Source organism: Orycteropus afer, unplaced genomic scaffold, assembly GCF_000298275.1.
Source record: "Orycteropus afer afer isolate SDZICR_OR568_19922 unplaced genomic scaffold, OryAfe1.0 scaffold00107, whole genome shotgun sequence".
Classification (NCBI taxonomy): domain Eukaryota; kingdom Metazoa; phylum Chordata; class Mammalia; order Tubulidentata; family Orycteropodidae; genus Orycteropus; species Orycteropus afer.
The window spans coordinates 624608-629032 of NW_006921694.1; positions in this window are offsets into that span (position 1 = coordinate 624608).

The window sequence follows — 4425 nt, forward strand, 5'->3', positions numbered from 1 at the left end:
TCAAAGTGACATATTTACTCTTTAACACTTTAAAGAGATCTTAAGTTTACTTTGATTTCTTGACTTCTGCTTCCATGGGTATTAACTGTGGATCCAAGTAAAATGAAATCCTTGACGATGTCAATCTTTTCTCTTTTTATTATGATGTTGCTAATTGTTCCAGTTGCAAGGATTTTTGTTTCTATATAGTGAAAGCTAGAGTCTTTAATCCTCATCTGTAAGTGCTTACAGTCATCTTCACTTTCAGCAAACAAGGTTGTGTCAGATTGTTAATGAGTCTTCCTCCCATCTTGATGCTGTGTTCCTCTTCATATAGTCCATTTTCTCAGATTATTTGTTCAGCATACAGATTGAGTAAGTATGGTGAAAGATACAACCCTGACATACAGAATTCTTCATCTTAAACCATGCAGTATCCCCTTGTTCTGTTAGAATGACAGCCTCTTGGTTTATGTTCCTCAGAAGCACAATTAAGTGTTCGGAAATTCCCGTTCTTTGAAATGCTATCCATAGTTTGTTATGATCCACCCAGTGGAAGACTTTGTGTAGTCAATAAAACATAGGTAAACATCTTTCTGGTAGTCTTTGCCTTCAGCTAAGATCCATCTGACATCAGCAATCATATCCCTCATTCCAAGTCCTCTTCTGAATTTGGCTTGCATTTCTTGCAGTTTCTTGTCAATGTACTGCTGCCACTGTTTTTTTGTTTTGTTTTGTTTTGTTTTTTAATTATTTCCAGCAAACTTTACTTGCGTGTGATATGAATGATATTTATTAATAATTACAACATTCTGTTGGGTCACATTTCTTCAGAATGGGCACAAATATCAATCTCTTCCAGTCAGTTGGCCAGGTCTTCCAGATTTCTTGGCATAGACAAGTGAGTACTTCTAGCATTGTATCCATTTGTTGAAACATCTCAGTGGATATTCTGTCAATTCCTGGAGCATGTTTTTTGCCAATTCCTTCAGTGGATTTCTTCCTTCAGTACCATTGGTTCTTGATCATGTACTACCTCCTGAAATGGTTGAATATCAACCAATTCTTTTTGTTACAGTGACTTTGTGTATTCTTTCCATCTTCTTTTGGTGCTTCCTACATCATTCAATATTTTGCCAGTAGAATCTTTCAGTATTGGTACTTGAGGCCTGAGTTTTTTCTTCAGTTCTGTCAACTTGAGAAATGCCAACAAGTGTGTTCTTCCTTTTTGATTTTCTAACTCCAGGTCTTTGCACATTGGTTTATAATACTTTGTCTTCTTGAGCTCCTCTTTGAAATCTGTTTAGCTCTTTTACATCATCATTTCTTCCATTTGCTTTAGCTACACTCTATTCAAGAGCAAGTTTCAGAGTCTCTTCTGACTTCAGTTTTGCTCTTTTCTTTCTTTCCCATCTGTGTAATGACCTTTTGCTTTCTTTATGTATGATGTCCTTAATGTCTTCCCATAACTCCTCTTGTCCTTGGTCATTGATGTTCAATGCATCAAATCTATTCTTGAGATGGTTTCTAATTTCAGGTGTCATATACTAAAGGTCATATTTTGGCACTCATGACCTTATTTTAATATATATATATATTTATTTTAATATTCTTAAACTTTAACTTAAACTTGCATATGAGCAATTGATGGTCTATTCCACAGTCGGCCCCTGGCTTTATTCTGACCGATGATATGGAGCTTCTCCATCATTTCTTTCCACAGATGTAGTTGATTAGATTCCTCTGTATTCCATGTGGCAAAGGCCATGTGTATAGTCACTGTTTACGTTGTTGCGAAAAGGTATTTGCAATGGATAAGTTGTTGGTCTTGCAAAATTCTATCATGTGACCTCCAGCATCATTTCTATCACCAAGGCTGTATTTTCCAACTACTGATGCTTCTTTGTTTCCAACTTTTGGATCCAGCCTTGGAAACCCTATGTGGCAGTTCTACTCTATCCTATAGGGTAGCTATGAGTGAGAAACCACTTCACAGAACAGGTAGGTATTGGATATTGTCAGAATCATTATTTACCACTTGTTGTGTGGGATGGTATATTTGTAAACTGTCCACAAAATTGTAATTGTTAAGATGTAGTCAAATACAAATTTCCAAGAGATGTTTTTAAATTGGGCATTGTCTTATAATAGTTTCCTTAAATTTGTATCTGTAATGCTAGAATAGCAGAAGAAAAATGTGGCAGTCTGCTTCTGTAAGGATTTACAGCCTTGATAACCCTATGGGGAAGTTCTACTCTGTCCTATAGGTTCGCTAAGAGTCAGAATCGGCTAGATAACAACAAGTTTTGTTAACATGTCTCATAAAGGCCTGTAGCACACCTTCTGTGTCTCATTTAGCTCCACGTTTGCAATCTGTTTATATTATATATTTGAATAAAGAGAATAAAAGCTATCTGCTGTGGGATACATTGAGGAATGTTTATGCCTCAAAGTATGAACTAGACATAGGGACTAGAACAGAGAGCTGTGTCAGGGTGCTGCTCTGCTGGCCTACTTGCTCAAAAAGTTTGTGGGGTTTCTGCACTGCTTGTTTAAAGGACTAATACAGCAGGACAGAGTGGACATCTACAGCCTTATCTCACCCCACCTTCAGGGGATCATCACCCCAGCTATGGTCAGAGTTGATGTGACCTTACTTTGGTGATCAGACATTCCATATACATTTCAGAAGCTCTTACAAACTCCATTTGCAAAAGGAAAAAGACAAACTTGCACAAAAGAGTGGGTTTACCTATTTTGTGAGATAATTACAAAGAACAACTATTTGTAATAGGGAGCTCTGGTGGCATAGTGCCTAAGGCATTTGACTGCTAACCAGGAGGCTGGCAATTCAAACCCACCAACCAGTCCTCGGAAGGAAGATTGGGCAATCTACCTCCTTAGAGGTACTGCCTTGGAAACCCAAGGAAGGATCACTATGAGTCCAATTGACTTGACAGCAGTGAGTTCGTTTTTTTTGCAATAGAAGAAAAGGAAATCATTACATGTGTGGCTTAGGGAGCCAGGGAGAAGTCCAACTCACAGATCTAGGGTTTACCACCCTGTCTTCAGAGAAACTCCTATCAGAATCCTGATTGCTCAAAAAGTTGACAGGGTATCTATACTGCTTGTTTAAAGGATTAGTATGGCAGGATAAAGTTGGCTTTAGCTGGACCTGCTTTGGGTGACCCAGCCTACCTGGATTTGTGAATGACTTAGTTAATCCATGCTCCTGATAACGTGTCCAAAAGTACATGAGATGAAGTCTTGCCATCCTCACTTCTAAGGAGCCTTTTGGCTGCACTTCTTCCAAGAGAGATATATTTGTTCTTTTGGCAGTCCATGGTATATTCAATATTCTTTGCTAATACCATAATTCAAAACCATCAGTTCTTCTATGGTCTTCCTTATACATTGTTCATTGTTCACATCTCAAAATCTCTGCCCAATTTATAGCAATAGATGCATACACCAAAAAAGAAGAAAGAGCCCAAATCAACACCTTAACCTAACATGTCTAACAATTAGAAAAAGAATAGCCAAAAAAGCCTACAGTCACCGGAAGAAAAGAAATAATAAAAATTTGAACAGAAATAAATGCAACACAAAATAAAAAGTTAATAGAAAAAATTCAACAAGACTAGAAGTTGTTTCTTTGAAAAGGTTAATAAAATTGACAAACCACTGGCAAAGTTAACAAAACAAAAGAAGATGCAAAAACCACAGTAAGAAATGAAATGGGCAATGTCACAACAGAGCCAGCGGAAATAAAAAGGATAATATCAGGATACTATGAAGAACTGTATTCCAATAAATTTGAAGACCTAGAAGAAACGAACAAATTTCTAGTAACACTACTTACATAAACTAACACAGATTGAGGTAGAAAACTTTAAAAAATCCAGAACTAAAGAAGAAACTGATCAGGTCATAAAAAAAAATTACCAACAAAAACAGGTCCCGGCCCAACCAGTTTCACTGGAGAATTCTACCAAACATTCAGAGAAGAGCTGACACCAATCCTACTCAAACTATTCCAGAACATAAAAAAGGATGGGATCCTCTCAAATTCATTTTATGAAGCAAGCATCACCCTGATACTAAAACCAGACAAAGATGCTACTGGAAAGGAAAACTACAGACTAATATCCCTTATGAATGTTGTTGTTGTTGTTAGGTGCCGTCAAGTCATTTCCAACTCATAGTGACCCCATGCACAGCAGACTGAAACACCGCCCAGTTCTGCACCAGCTCCACAATCCTTGCTATACTTGAGCCCATTGTTGCAGCCACCATGTCAGTCCATCTTGTTGAAGGTCTTCCCCTCCTTCGTCGACCCTCCACCTTATCAAGCATGATATCTTTCTCCAGGGAATGATCCCCTCTGACAACATGACCAAAGTAGGTGAGACGAAGTCTGGCCATCCTCGCTTCCAAGGAGCATTC